Raw genomic sequence first — 16157 nt, forward strand, 5'->3', positions numbered from 1 at the left:
ACTAAATAGTATTGATAGGGTAAATTAAGCAACAGACTGCTGGTGCGGTACTGCTAATTAACATACACATGAGGTGTGCAGTGAAGCAGGAAGCAAAACCAATTGCTTCCATTGTACCTGAGAAGTGGCTTAATTAGCAATTGCTGCACAAGCTGAGTGGTTTATTGTGATTATAAAATGGATTTTTTAAAAAAGAGAACTCTGCAGGATTACAAATAGGGCATTAAAATTTTTTTTGGCATATTTCAAGGCTCAGCATTTTCTAGGTTTATTAGTTGCTCCATTCACCTCAGTAGCACCTGCCCCTGGCTAGGCTGCTTGCAACCTCCTCTTGGACAAAGACCCAACATTACCACAGCTTCTATGCAAATGAATAGAATGAGCATGGATAATAAAAAGGTACTTAACATAGTGCTTGGAGGGTGAGATTTTCTGGGAGGGAAGAAACAGACTCAGCTCCAACCTTCTCAGACTCTTCTGGTCACATCCCCATCTTCTCAGCCCGCAACACTTCACTAGTTCCCTTCCCCAATCCATGCTTTACTGGCCTTTTCTACACTGGCAAAAATGGGACCGTCATTCACAGCCAGTGCAGCTTCACCAGTGATAGCAATAGTGGAAGCTGTAGCAACAGTACCCAAGTGCTATCTACAGTATGGTCCAGTCTACACTAATATCCTCCACCATTGCTCTGCCTGGTACTAGAGGAAGATGGGAGAATTTGAGAAAATCCTTAGTGTGGACAAATGTGTCTTTGATTTTGGGAAAGCACATGGAGCAGTGGCTAGGCTATTCTTTTTAGGTATGTTATAAATCTAAACAATTAACTAAGGGTGGCCCTGGCTTCCAGCACATTTGTGGGGGACCACTTGTTCTCAGAGGCATACCCTCCTGCTCACTTACCAGTACTGGACAAACATCTCCCTCTTCCCAGTTGCAGTGTGGTATAGTGTGATCCAGAAGAGCTGGGTTCTATTGCTGACTGCCACTGACCTGCTTTGTGACACTGAGCATGTAACTTCACCTTTCTGTGCCCCTGTTTTTCCTCCCACCCTTTGTCTGTCTGTCTTCCCTAATAGGAATGTCATTTATTTGGGGGCAGAGACTGTATCTATGTGTTTGTACGGTGTCTAAGACAACAGGGCCCTGAGCTTCACTGGGGCCTCGAGGAGAAAGTTGGTGAAAACAGAAATGCCCCTCATTGCTATTGCCTACAATGCTACCGGTATCTGTTCAGTTTGCAGAAGGGCTGCTGGTGTTTTAACCACTGTTCTCTCTTCCTGCTCAGAGCGTCAGCACTTCACACATCACTGCAGCTGATGGCCTGTTTACCCTCAGGTTCCTGACAGGGCTCTAGTAATGGTGTAGCTGGACAAATGGTAGTCATAGTGGGAAGTGTTTGAGCAATTTCATTGTAGTTTTCTGCATTTCTTTACAATTGATCAATCATCAAGAAATGCAGAAAGCTATATTAGTGTTCCAAACCTAAACCTAATGGGAGATAAGGTCACTGGGTTTTCTTCCCACTGAGTTTCAATTTGTAACAGCACTGTAGGTTTCTGCACTGGTTTGTAAATCATTCTAGTAATTGTATTATACAGGGCTTTGGAGCTGTGCTCCGGCTCCACTCCAGCTCCGGGCAAAAACCTGCAGCTCCACTGCTCCGGAGCTGCTCCAGCTTCGGGCTCCGCTCCAAAACCCTGGTATTATACAAAGTAGGATCACAATTCAAAGGATGTTTATTAAGAGATCAGAGCTAGAAAGGTGAACAGACATTTATAAAGGTAATTCCTGTCCAGACCACTACTCCCTATTCCTTGGAACTAATGTAGTTTTCATACCAGGAAGAGCTAATCTGTGAAGGTCAAGCTGCAGGAAATGAGCCAGACAGCAGCTATTAGAGTCTGGTGACATCTAGCATGAGAGTGAGAAAATTATGTATGTATTAAAATAAAGAAAACTTCTTCACTAGTTCAAGCTGCAATGGAAACTTTTGCCTGTCAGACAAATCATTACAGTTGCTGAGGCACACCCGGTGGGGTAAATTCCACGAACTAATTTAAAGAAAAAAAAAGAAAGAAAGAAAAAAAAAGGGAAGAAATATGAAAAGTGCTGTCTTTTCTTTTAAAGGTCCCCCTTGTCCTAAAATTACTTTGACTTGTCAGACACAGCAGAACAGGAAAGCACTATGAAGTGAACAAGGAGCCACAAATCGGGTATTTTGATAGCATGAACAGCCGCTCACACCTGTTAACTACTCTGATTAGGCTTCCAGGGAACACTGTGCTCCATCTGAACAGACTACACTTGTCGCTTTCCCATTGCTTAGACTCAGTGAAATGCATTGCAGAATCTGTTCCCATGCAACTGGCCCAACAGAGCAACAGAGCAGGATGCCAATGAAGTGAATAGTAAGCCTGCATGCCTCAACTGGAGAAGATACACTCACCAACATATTTAAAATAGCTAAATATCCCAACTACCTCTGAAACAAGGTATCTGTCATCAGACTGACAGGTGAACATGTCAAATAGTGGTGATTGACCTTATCTGGGCAAAGAACAGCCTCCAAAGTGTAGTCATTTTGTAAATCAGTCCTTTTGGTAGTTCATAATCAATTCAGATAAACTCTCATAGGTACTTGCACCCACTTTGTGTATTGCTGGACCCAGAATGTTGCTCCGGAGCTTGTTTTGTGTTGACCCAGAATGAACTGCCACTTCATGTGGCAATCCCAGATTAGTGCTCAATTAAAGATGGCTTCAGCAGTGTCTAGAAGAGTAGGGACTAAGCAAAGGCGAGGAAGTCAGGGGGTACAGATGTCATATCTATGTTACAAACAAGTTTAACAATGGTTATTAAACTAAACTCAATTGTTGCTCTACCACAGCACATTTCACACTGACCTGATAACTGAGAGGCAAGATAGCCCTGTGATTAGCCTGTAAACTAGACTAGCATGTGGGAGAGCTGGGTTCAACTCCTGCTCCACCACAGACTACCTCTGTGAACTTTGGCAAGTCAGTCTCTCTGCACCTCTGTTCCCCCTCTGTAAAATGTGATAATGGTATTATCCTAACCGTATGACAAGGGTGTTGAGAGAATAAACACATCAGAGACTGTGAGGGGCTCAGATACTTTTATAATTAGCACCATAAGTATGTAGGATAGATTAAAGAGGCTTAAGTGATGTCAGAACTGGCATCAAAATGTCACACAGATTTAAAAGCTATGAGTTGGCTCACCCCCACAGGAGGGACTCTGGAGAAGAAATCTGTGAGGCTCTCCAGTATGTCAGCAAAATAATAGACAAAGAAGTCCCTCAAAATAAGCTATTACGGAAACTAAATTCTGGTAGAGATCATGGATTAGAAACTGGCTAAGAGACAGATGGAGGAGTATGCATAATAAAACATCCCACTTTAACATGGAAAGAAGTTAACAGCAGGGTACCCTAAGAATGCCAGTATTGTTGTTTAGCATTGAAATTGAAAGGAAAAATTAAAGCCAACAAAAGTAAATGCTAATTTAAAACACATGCCCTTAATTTAACCTGTGGAACTCATTGTTACAAGATATTACTAAAGACAAGAGTAGGACTCAAAAAAGAATTAGATATTTACATCAAAGAGAAGAACATTTATTGTTATACAAAGTTTGATATCAGTCCTCATAAGATATCAGGGTTGGAAGGGGCCTCAGGAAGTCACCTACTCTAACCTGCTACTCAAACCAGGACCAATCCCTAAGTTTTGCCCTAGATCTGTAAATGGCCCCCTCAAGGATTGAGCTCACAACCCTGGGTTTAGCAGGCCAATGCTCAAACCACTGAGCTATTCCTCCCCCTATGCTTTAGGTCACAAACTTGTCATTAAATGCCTGGAAGACTCTTCCCCTAAAAAAGAGAGACAAATCAGAAAGACAGTCAAAGTAGCAAAAAACAAAAAACAAAACAAACAATAAGAAGCAAAACAAGATATAAAACTTAAATAGAGAATAATAATTTAAAAAGTGAGTATAGGGCCAAATCCTGTTCTCCTTATTCTACAGTTGTCCATAACAGGGTTTCTTGCACCCACCCTCTGAAGACACTCAGAAGACTGGTGTAGAAGTATCACTGGTCTGACATGGGATGGCAATTCCTATATTCTGATATTTCTCCCAAGTCATTTGAGGATGGGGTGTGGGACAGAGTTTGCTCTATAGCAGAATGAACCATAGCTTCCCCACCCCAAACCCAGATGATCTTCCAGGATCTGTCATAGCTACTAAGTCTTTTTCAGTGGGACAGATTGTAGAATTGCACTGCTAGGGACCCTTCATAAAGAGGGATTTCCTATTGCAGAGGATTCAGTGGAAAAGATGTTATAGCTTCAGGACACTTTACTTTTACCAGTTATCGCCACACGGCTGGTAGGAGGATAGATGTGCATCGCACTAACTTTACTCATCCTTCCATGTACTCTCAGGAAGGGGATGAGAGTATTTTGGAGACAGCAGACAACTATCCCTCCCCATGAGAGATCTGAATGGAGAGTTAGGGTGCACATTTTGGCCTATACTAGGGCATGGGATTTGAACTCATTACTTACAATCTTAGGCTCCAGACACACCGCATAATGTTAGAACAGAACTGCAACATTAGATTTTTAACAGTAGAAGAGGCCATTATGATTATCTAGTCTGACCTCCAGTGTTCCACAGGCCAGAGAACCTCAAGCAGTAATTTTTGCATAAAGGCCCGAATTTCTGTTTAGCTGTTGTTAAAGTTAGGGTGCTTTTGTTTAGTTCTGGAGTTTAGATGGATGGGTGAGACTGATGGAAACAGGTTGCTAAGGTCTAATGCTACAAGACCTTAAAATGTTCAAAGGGCTTATAAGGCTCAAATGAGCATCAACCCTTGATGGACTAGATCCTTGACACCAACTATTTGGTGCCTGGTGCAGTAACATGACTAGAGAAGTGATTGTATGCCATTTTTGCAGCTTCCTGATCCTCCAATCCCAAATAGCAATTTAGAACCACCTCAGGACTGCTCTAAGTTGCATTAACTGCAATGATTTCAAAAAGTAGCATTATGTCATCTGGGGCTGAGTGGTGAGCAAAAGCATTCTGGCCACACCCCTATCTCAGGAGCTGAGGGCAAATGGTATAGAGCCAGTATAGGCAGATCTATGTAATTTGTGATATCCCAGTGCAAAAGGAATCTTTAGCTGGCCACTTAAAAAGACTTTAAATGTGATTTGCACTAGCACAGTGGCACAACACAGACTTAACGGGGCAGAGGAGCTGGCTCTAGTATCTGAAGAGAACCTTTTCATGTTCTCCCATCACCACTCTAGTGTTATTACGGGTAAGTTTTCCCACCTCCCCTAAATTTTCTCTCTCCGGGGGCTCATTTCCTCTAATTTGGCTACATAATCCTCATAATTAAATATAGAAAAAGATTAGTATAATTAATGCTAAAATTTAAAATAATTCTGGCATCAGTGAAACTGAACTATGATTTAAAACTAAGAAACTAGTGCATGTTTTAATGAAATATGAGCCATTTCAGTATTGCCTTCATATTTTAAGGTAGCACTTAATAAAAAGGCAAATTCAGATTGTTTAGAGCTAGAAGGTTTATATTAACATTGTTGAAGGGTTCTATGCAGTGAACTGTGACGTATCTGCATTTCTGTGCTTCTACTTTTAGTTTCTATTCAATGTCAGCTAGGTTACCCGCAACTTTTAAATCTCTCTCAGTTTGCACTTATGAATTTGCCTTGTATGGTATAGAATATCTTGAGTAATACTCTAAAATCTGGAACGGCTGCTGAGTGAGAAAGAAGGCAAATCCAGAGAATCTAAAGCAAAAGCCAAGAAGGTTTCCACATTTTTTTGGCTGCTTGCCTGAAGCCATTTAGGAGATCAAATTTAGAATGCTGGTAGTCACCTAAAATAAACAGCCCTCTAATTTCTAAAATTAAAGTAGCCAGAACTAGTATTTTTTCATTCTGCTTTATACCCAGCAATCACCGAGCCGTTTAGTTTATGCTTCATTTGGAAAAGCAAAGCACTGAACAGCAATTATAACTTGACGGAGAATGAATGAAACCTACTACTATTGACTGAAACTATTAAATGAAAAGAATGAAACCAATGATTCATCACCTAGGCCTGTGTTCATGGGAAAATGTCTGAAATTTTCTGCAGCTGCGTAACTTTACCAGTGGAAACAATAGAGGAAGTTGCAGTGTAGATAGGATACAATATATGTAGTTTAAAATCACACTGGTAAACATACCTGTGCCCCATCTTACCCTAGCATTTCCATTATTTCTACCATTAGTGACCTGCACTAGTGCAGAAGGATGCCTTGGAATTTCTACAGATGCATCCTTAATGAATTAATTTCAAATTTTTGTAGTTTTTAAAAACATGAATATGTAGAAGATGGACGCCATGAATTAAAGACTTAAAGGAGAACCAAGTTGGGAATAATCATTTGGTGATAAGTCACCACAAACAATCAGAGCCTGTTTTCAAACAATTTGGGCAATCGATCAATCCTTAATTAGCTTACACCTTTGAGCCAATTAAACCAATACAGACTTGTCAAATTTGCACCAATTTGTAAAAAGCATCTGCAAAACAGTGTCACTGAAAGCAAAATTATAGAAAAAAGTTGGACAAGTCAGAAAACAGAGTAGTAATCAAAGTAGTTAAAAATGTATAAGAGTTTGACAATAAGGAGCAAAACAAGATCTAAACTAAAATAGAGAATAATCAAACAAATAAACAAACAAAAGATTATAAGGTCAAATCCTCTTCCCCCCAATTCACTTGCGACTACAGCTCAAGTTAGTATTTCATAAAGGCCTTATCTTCATACACTTAAGTGATTCTTTTGTCCTTCATATCAACATCAATATATTTTTGGGCTCATCAAATTCAGTGCCTATGATGCAAAAATTAAAGAGGCTAATTACACTTTAATTCAAGAATGGCCCAAACACCGAGGTGCTGACTATTGGACAAAGACGACTGACGATAGTTAGTTTTAACAACTGGATAACGTCACCAGATTCCACATTTTTATTATCTCATAACTCCTCAAAAATATATAGTACTAATACAAGCAGTATCCCTATCCCTGCAAGCTTTTCTTAAAGGGTTCTCAACATCCCTCTCATCATCTTCTAGGATCACAGTATTTTTATTCTGGCCTTCACATCTCACTGATGCAAATTGGCCTGGTCAGTGGACATTTTAAAAATACATAAAAAGAAGTGCAAGCTAAATCCCTCTTTACTCTAGAATATATAAGAAGGTAATTAAGGGCTCAATTTTACAAATTGTTGAGTGCACGGATTTTAGTGGAAGTGGAAGACATTCAGATAAGTATAAAGTATCTCCTGCACTAACAGGATCTGGCCCAAAATAATGGACAGTTTTATGTAGGAGTTTTTAGTATCAGATTGCTAAACTCCAGCACTCCAGGCTGTGTTGTACATCTTCTGGTTAGGAACTCATGACAAGGGAGCCTTCTCTGAAACTCTCTCTCTCTCTTCTTTATTCATACCAAATTGCTGATGTCCTTTATCACAGCCCCACATGATTCTTCACTAAGTCTCAGGGCTAAGTCAGGACACACAGGAGAATCAGATGGGTTGGATATAAGAGCCCATGGCTTAGCTGCAAACACTCTTCTCTGAACAGCTTATTAATCAAAAGAAAAGTTGAATGTTCACCCAGGGAATGATAAGAATGATACTCACTTTTCAGTGTTACCAACCATTTCATTTTTAAAGACAAAATCTGACACTTATGGGCAGTTACTCTTCTACAAAATGTATTTCTTAAAAGTTGAAAGCTCAGGAATGGTTTGCAGTTGACCAATACGGCAATTTTTATTTTTCATTTTTTTTTACTGTAAGGGAGCGGGATCTAGTTATTCAAACACAGGACTTGGAATTAACAGATCTGGGCTATATCCTGTTTGTCCCCTTAAAAGATATCTGGTGCATCTCAGGCAACCCATTTTACAGAGGAGGAAACTCTGGCACAGAGGTTGTCAGTGAGCCTTTCTGTGCCTCAGTGTCTCCATCCACAACAAAGGAACAATTTATGTAATCCAGAGTGCTGAATCTTAATAATGGTTGCACTTTATAGCTCCTCCCTTCCAGCCAAAGGGAGTGGGGGTGGGGGTGGAATCATGGGAAACTTAGACAGTGTTTTAGAAAAAATTAACTTGATTTGTAATGAAGATTTTCCTCAGTATTTCAAATACAGTTTTCGTAAACTGGTTCAAAAGCTTTAGGTTTGGATATATATTGTAAGACACCCAACCATTTATCTATTTTTTCCCCCTGAGGAAGTAGATTAAAAAAAATGAACAAAAACAACAGCAATAACAGTCTGCTCAATTTTGTGTTTTATTATCTGCAGGAAAGAAAGCAAAACTTAGGAGTTTGGCTTAAATGGCAATTTTTTTCGAGACAGCTTCCCTTTTAATTAGGACGGCTGAAGCAATGTTTTAGAGTCAGAATTCCATGACTAATTCTCTGTGATGTATGTCAGCTCAAATGACCTCCATTTCCTGAGTTCAGTCAAACATGTTACTGATCCTTCATGCACAAACAGAAAGCTCTGATTGAAGATGTAGAAATAGTGTTTTAAAACTATGCACCTAAACAGGCAAGAACTCCAAAAATCCTCCTTATATGAGGCTTCTGCACCTCCGGAAGACAAGTTCTCCTTTTGAAAGAGTTAGACTTTTCAAAATAAATGTAGAGCTCATGTAATTTACGTAACTGACAGCTATAGATACTAACTGGTATTTTTCCATTGAGCAGGTGCATGATGGGAAGTGGCAGTTCAAGTGATGTACTCTGCTCTGCAAATATGCTTTAACCCTGGAGGTGATCACCTGTAAGAGGATGTTGCGGGGCGGGGGGGAAGGATGGTCCAGTCACCATAGCCATTCATTTCATGAGGCCTCACCTGGGCTTGTCAACAAAAATGCTGAATAGTAAAACATGATGTTCTTCTATTTATATTAGTCATTAATCTTTATATCTAAAGAGCTACATCTGTGTGTCTCTGGAATCACTTCGTATAACTAATAGTAATGAATTCAAACTCGACAGTATGAGGATTTAGTGAAATAGGTACAGTACTTTTTGTCAGAATAGTATCAGCTAGATACATTGTTACAAATGTGGCAAGTGATTTTCACCTTTGAAAAAGTTAGACAGAGTTTCCCACCCCATCATACAGAGAAACTGCAACCCAAAAATGGATTAGGATTTTAAGATGAAGCCTGTCCGGAAGGATATGAACATGAAACCCATCTATTACCAAAATCCCAAAAGTTCACATTAAAGGCAGCTTCAGTGGGGAAGCAGCAGAAACCACAACAGAAATGAGGCTGATGCTAATGGCAAATAAGATAAATTAGCAGGGACAATACAATCATAGAGCTAAACTACACAGAACGTTATTTTAAACAAAATTTGATCAAGTACAAACTTTGATTTTAGTCAACATCCTCTAACTAGAAGGATTGCTAATAGCAGATTCTATTGTAATTGACTTTTCACATGCACATTCACTTTTTGCATTGGTATTTTCAGTACTTGATTTATGCCTGAAGGTAAAATTATTTAGGAAAGTTTGAATAAAATATTTGAGTTTTTGGAATGTGAGTGGAAGAATTCTATCCACCCCTTCTTTGGACAGGCCTATAAGAAAAATGGCTGAAGTTTGAATATTTTCATGGACAAGGAATATGTGCTTTGCTAGTTTGATGGTGGGAAAGTCACTTCTGGGCATGCTCCATGGACATATGTTAAGATTTTGATTGGACTGTAATAAAGCTTCATTGCATTTGACATCACTGCAAATTCTCTCAATCCAGCAAAACCAGGTTGTTGCTAGAACAATATGCAGGAGGGAGAGCATAAGGGTTTGTACGAAATATAAAATCTTCCATTAAGAATACTAAATCTGCATTGACGTCAGGACAGCCGAAAAAAACTGAAGTTTATCACAACCCATTATTTTAGGGCCTCTTCATAATTTTGGCAGCATTCTTTCCATTGTGAACTTTCATTTTTAAGACATTTTTGGATCATTTTCTACTGTGAAAATACATAGTAACCCACCACAAGCTAGCCCAAGCATCACCTACTTCTTAGCTTGATCTTGCCCAAAGCTGTCCCCAGTCAAACAAGAGCAACAGCCAAGATGGAAACTCACTTTTCCTTCATTGCATTTAAGTAAGTGGAAAGGGAACTTGAAAGTGCACCTGGGAACACTGAAATGTTAACATTAAGAGTAGATTTCTCCTGTTTTTAACCTCCATTTAAAAAACTAAATACGAAAGACTGAATCAACAGAAAAATGAGGCTATATACCTACAAACTACTGAAGCTTGTCTACATGGGGAAATTGATCGGCATAGCTATTATTCCAAAGTAAAGTCAACATGATGGAGTTATACCAACATAGTTACAAAAATAAATACCTAACTCTATACCACTTTTTATCAATAGATCTTGAAGAGCTTTACAAAAAGGAGGTATTATTATCATTCCCATTTTAAACATAGGGAAATTGAGGCACAGAGAGATTAAGTGACTTTTCCGAGGTCACTCAGCAGGCCAGTGGCACAGCCTGGAATTGAAACCAGGTCTTGAGAATCCCTGTCTCTAGCTACTAGATCACACTGCTCCCCTATAGTGGAATAATCACTTTGTAATAGCTATGAATCAATTTCCCTATGTAGCCAAGTTGTAAAATGTCACCAAGTATAAAAGTTAACGATTAAGAACTTCCAAAATAGGATCCTAACTTCAGGGTCCTAAAATCCTGAGTTAGCCTCCTGAATAAGAGCAGATGTCTGGTGTTGAAAATCATGGCCAACATTCCAACAAGAATGTTAATTTCACCACATTGTAGGTATGTAACATTTTATATTCCCATTTTTCTTATCTGTTACAGTGTGCAGCTTAATATTTCACTGGGTTGTCATAGTGTGAACCATAAAATGTACCGGATTGGTAGCAGCCAATTAATACTGCAGTTGGAATGCTTTTGCATTTTCTAGATTTATTATTTTAACTGTATAGACTTAACAATATACTGATGCAGGTGTTTTGTTTCAGTTTGGATTTTTTTTCTCAAAAAACAATTACACTTGCTAATAGCCTATTTATCCTATTGGTTCTGCTGCTGTGTCAGTTAAGGATCTGTCAGTGTCAAAACTAACTTTTTCACAGTATCTTTAACATTCCCATTAGTATTAATGCAGTAAAATAGTATTTTGAGATATGTTCACAGCACTGTAAGGACTTTAATTAATTAGTCCTCACAACACCTCCAAAAGGTACATGGGTAAGGATCATCATCTCCATTTTGGAGGTAGGGAAACAGAACAGTGAAGTGACTTGCCAAAGTCTACACAGCAAAGAGGTGCCAGAATCAGGACTGGCCCTCAGTACTCGGATTTATCCCTCCAGAGCATGCTGCCTTCCCCTGGATCAATCTCTGAGCATAAAAGTAGCGTGCGCGTGTGTGTGGATTTTTGTTTGCTTGATAAACTGAACCCATGTAGGATGTACTAACAAGACCCCTACACATCTGGGAAAGTTTAATTTGGCTGTGGGGGACATAATCCACAGTAATTTAATTTAAAGGGCCAGGGAACAAAGTTTTATCATCTCACTTATAAGATTCAACCAGGTTAATTTACAGCAGCCTACTTTATGCCAGTCAAACTCCAAGGTACTTGTGCCTTCTGTAGTTCCCTTTGTCAGCAACAATAGCCACATTGGGAAAACTGAGTCCCAGGTGAAAGGAAATAATGCTGAAACTCCATTCTTAACCCACTTCATTGAGGTGAGCCATCAGTTTGAAGTTACTGTACATACAATATGAGGGCTAGGTCACTTGCTGTGTAACTGAGCGTGCTCTGACCCTGACTAGTATTTGGTTTTTAACTCAGGGTTATTTTTAAATTCATATTTATATTAGTGTCTGCATTTGGCAATCTGTGCAGTATTGATTCAGGGGCCATGCCTAAAGATATTTTAAAGCTGATTCTTCTAGAACACAAAAGCAGGATCCATTACAGAGATTACAGCAGTTAGCAGCAGCTTTTTGGGGAGCCATGCCAAAGACAGAAGACTGCAGTCCATTGTTGGAAATGATCTCTTTAAAATGCAGTGTCAGCAGGACTGACATTAGAGGCAGAGCTGGCTAGAAAAGATTTTCCATCCTTTGAAAAATTGAGATTTTGAAATGTGTTCATCCTGCCTCAGGCCAAAATGAAATGGTCAGAAATTTGTGTTCCAATCAAAACATTTTGTTTGATTTCAAATATTTTGTTTAGATTTCAACCCTTTTAATTTTTATATAAAATCATTTTTGGAATGAAACCATTTTGAAATGAAAAATGTAAACTTTGTTCTGAAAATGGAACACTTCAACATTTTCAAAATCTTTTTCCATTTTTTTCCTAACCAAAACCCGTACAATTTTGCAAAAAAGTTTGGTTTTGTTGAAATGGCACATTCCAACAGAAAACTGTTTCGTCAAAAATTTTCCAGCCAGCTCTGATCAGAGACTTGCTATTTTTAATCTGGCTGGCAGTAAAGTTAAGGAAAGCCACAGAACGCTGTGCACGAACACTGCCTAGAACCAAATCACTACTGTAGGGCTAGGTAAAAGAGCTTGTTAAAAAAAAATACATTGTCCTAGTCCAGGGGTTCTCAAACTGGGGGTTAGGACCCCTCAGCGGGTCGCAAGATTATTACAGGGGGGGTCACAAGCTGTCAGCCTCCATCCCAAACCCCGCTTTGCCTCCAACATTTATAATGGTGTTAAATATATAAAAAAGTGTTTTTAATTTATAAGGGGGGGGTTGCACTCAGAGGCTTGCTCTGTGAAAGGGATCACCAGTACAAAAATTTGAGAACCACTGTCCTAGTCTTATTTTGCTACATCATGGTATATAAATCTGTTACAAGAAGCATTGCAGTAATGGGCTGCTTGTGTAACCGGTTTCCAAGCTTCGCTTTCAAGCAAACTGTTGCACAGCCACATAGGACAGTCAGACAGTACGGTTTTAAGGGACTGTCCTGGATTTCAGGGCAGCACTGCTGTTCCCACATGTTTTAGCAAAACCTGACATTGTCTGGGACAGCTGGTCAAACTAGGGGCTCATGAGCCCCGGTCCCAGTGTATTGTTGCGTGAGCTTCACAAAGCTGTGCCTGCAGCAGCCATCTCTCAGCTGCTCCCTCAGCAGATCAGCATGGGAACATCACCTCTGTCTCCATCAGCAGCTGAGAGATGCAACAATAGCGGCTCCCATCCATAGGTCAAAAGGAAGGGATCCTTAGGCCTTCTGTCCAAGCACTGCCAGTCAGTGAGCTAAAATTGGGATGTTGGTGGGGATAAAGGAGACCGAGAAAGGGTCAGGAAAAGAGAGAACAGCAAATAGAGAAGGAAGCAGAGAAAGAGGAGTAAGCAGCAGTCAGACTTGAAGCTGGGGAAATAAACAAAAAGGGAACATCTGTAGGGAAAGTTGTACAGGCAGGAGAAAACAAGGCCAACAAAGACACTGCATGCCCAGATAATACAGAAGAAATATCTCTGGGAAACAGCATTGGTTGTTAGGGGAAAATAGGGACACAGGATAATGAAGGTACTGCCATAATGCCAAGGTTGAGCCTGTTTTTATTTCTACCACCACCAATTATCAGTGTTTGCTGAAACATAGCACAAGCTATAAAACTACAATTGTTCCCCCCACCCCGTGCTATTTGATTTAGTTAAACAAATAGAGCAGCAGAGCAATTTCACTGAAATCTTTGTGACACAATACAGCTGGAAAGGTATTTCCCAAGTGTTAAACAATGTCCTTTTGGCATTGACAGAGGAGACTCTAGGGTGATAGAAAACAGAAACACTATACTTAAATCCTGTCTAGTATCATCTGCTCTTTGCTTGTAATTCAGCAGTGTAATATTGGGAGTGGATTTTCCTCGACAGTTATGCAGCAAGCCTTTCAGTTGAAATCATTACCAAGAGTGCTTTTGTGGAGTAGCGCATGGAGAAGACCACAAGATCCACTGATCTCAATTACACCAGTGTAAATCTGCAGTAGATTGACCCTGATATATAATATAATATAATATAATATAATAGATCAGAATCTGGCCAGTGCTGTAGAGTTCTCTATTGAGCCAAAAGTATTAGTTTTATTTATTGTAAAATAAACAGTGGAGGAAGAGATTTTTTTAAAAAAATCTTGTTAAGGGGATCGATAGTTTGTTATTAGGTGCTGGGGTTGCAAAGTGCAGAATGCCATTTACTTTATTAAGTTCAGTCTGAAAAATAGTCTGCCTTCTTAACTGACATTTTAAACATAAGAGCTATTCTGAAGCTTTTCACTAAGTATAGCCTTGTATGATGGTCCTTTTGGCCTCATTGACACTGTTCATGTGACAACATTAACAGGAAGAGCATCATCATGCACAACGTCTATGCAGCAGAAGTAATTTCCTAGCAATGCTACTAAGTGACAGTGGACATGCCTGTTAAAATCAAAATAACCACAGCAATCCCCATGTATGAACTGTTATTTCAGCTCTTACTGTACATCATACTCATGGATTACGATTAAGGCTACGTTTACCTCAGGGAGGTCATGGAATCCATGACTTCCAGAGACCCCCCAGACAGTCTCTGCTTCCGCCCCGGGGGCTGCAGGACTCTGGAGCCGACAGCCAGTGGGCCCCTGACAGGGTTCCGGCGACAGCAGCAACAAGCAACAGGGACCCCCCCTATTCCAGCAATAGGTGACAGACTCCTGAGGGGGCCCACCTCAGGGTTCCAGCGACACGGGACAGCCTCATGTTGGGGGGAGGGGGACGCCTCGGGCGAGCGGAGTCCTGTTTTGTTTTCAATTTGGGAAACAGAGTCACTGTAGAGCTCCCAGCTGCCGTGGATGGAGGTTTAACCCCACAGCTCTCAGCCACCACGGTAGTGGGGGAAATCATGGAGTTGCAGCAGCAAAAGTCAAAGACAGGTCAGGGCTTCTGTGAATTTTTGTTCATTGCCTGTGACCTGTCCATGACTTTTACTAAAAATAACCATAATTAGGGCTAAGATTTTTGTCATGATCCACTACTGTACATTTGTATGGGGCCAGGTTTAACACTAATTATGGGATAAATTACATCATCTCATCATATTCGTTTTACTTAGCAAAGTCAGTGTAAAGCTACTGTCTGTAAAGCTCTAATCAAAGAATAGAACTTGGTAGCTCCATACACCCTGCCATTCAGTCCGGCAGCTCTATTAAACCAGGGATTATCCTATACACTGATCTACATAAGCATGCTAATTATGGGCTACATTGTAGCTCCTCCCCCAATCCACATAGAGGGATTTTCCATGCAGAAGAGGGACTAAGGTGCCTCTATGGCAGGGGTTGCCAACCTGCAGCTCTTCAGAGGTTAATATGCAGCTCCTTGCGTAGGTGCTAACTCCGGGGCTGGAGCTACAGATGCTAACTTTCCAATGTGCTCTGGGCGGTGCTCACTGCTCAACCCCTGGCTCTGCCACAGGCCCTGCCCCCACTCCACCCCTTTCCCCAAGGCCCCCTGCCCTGCCCGCACTCCTCCCCCTCCCCCACAGAGCCTTCTGCACATGCAAAACAGCTGATTGCAGCAGGTGGAAGGTGCTGGAGCTGGGCGGGGGGCTGCTGACTATAACTGTGGCTCTTTGGCAATATACATTGGTAAATTCTGGCTCCTTCTCAGGCTGGCGAGCCCTGCAGCCTATGGCATCGTCCCCTACCCTCTTCCCAGACCCTGTAGGTGTCTCTCCTCAGGCTGAGGTCTGCACAGGGAAGTAAGAAGGGGCTGGAGTATCCATCATTCTGCACCCTCACAGCTGTATGGAATTTACTGAAGAAGGCAACAGAGGCTCAGGCTTATGACCTTTTACATGGATTCCCCCACCCCTAGGAGGCCTCAACAGCAGGGAAGTCACAGTCTGGTTGGGTTACGAACAGATCCAGTGGAGCCATGGTGTCAGGAATCCAGGAGTGCCAGGGCACACGTTAGAAGGCCTTTGCCGGAAGGAGGAAAACTCTGCCACC

This window comes from Lepidochelys kempii, chromosome 7 (genome assembly GCF_965140265.1).
Source record: "Lepidochelys kempii isolate rLepKem1 chromosome 7, rLepKem1.hap2, whole genome shotgun sequence".
NCBI lineage: Eukaryota > Metazoa > Chordata > Testudines > Cheloniidae > Lepidochelys > Lepidochelys kempii.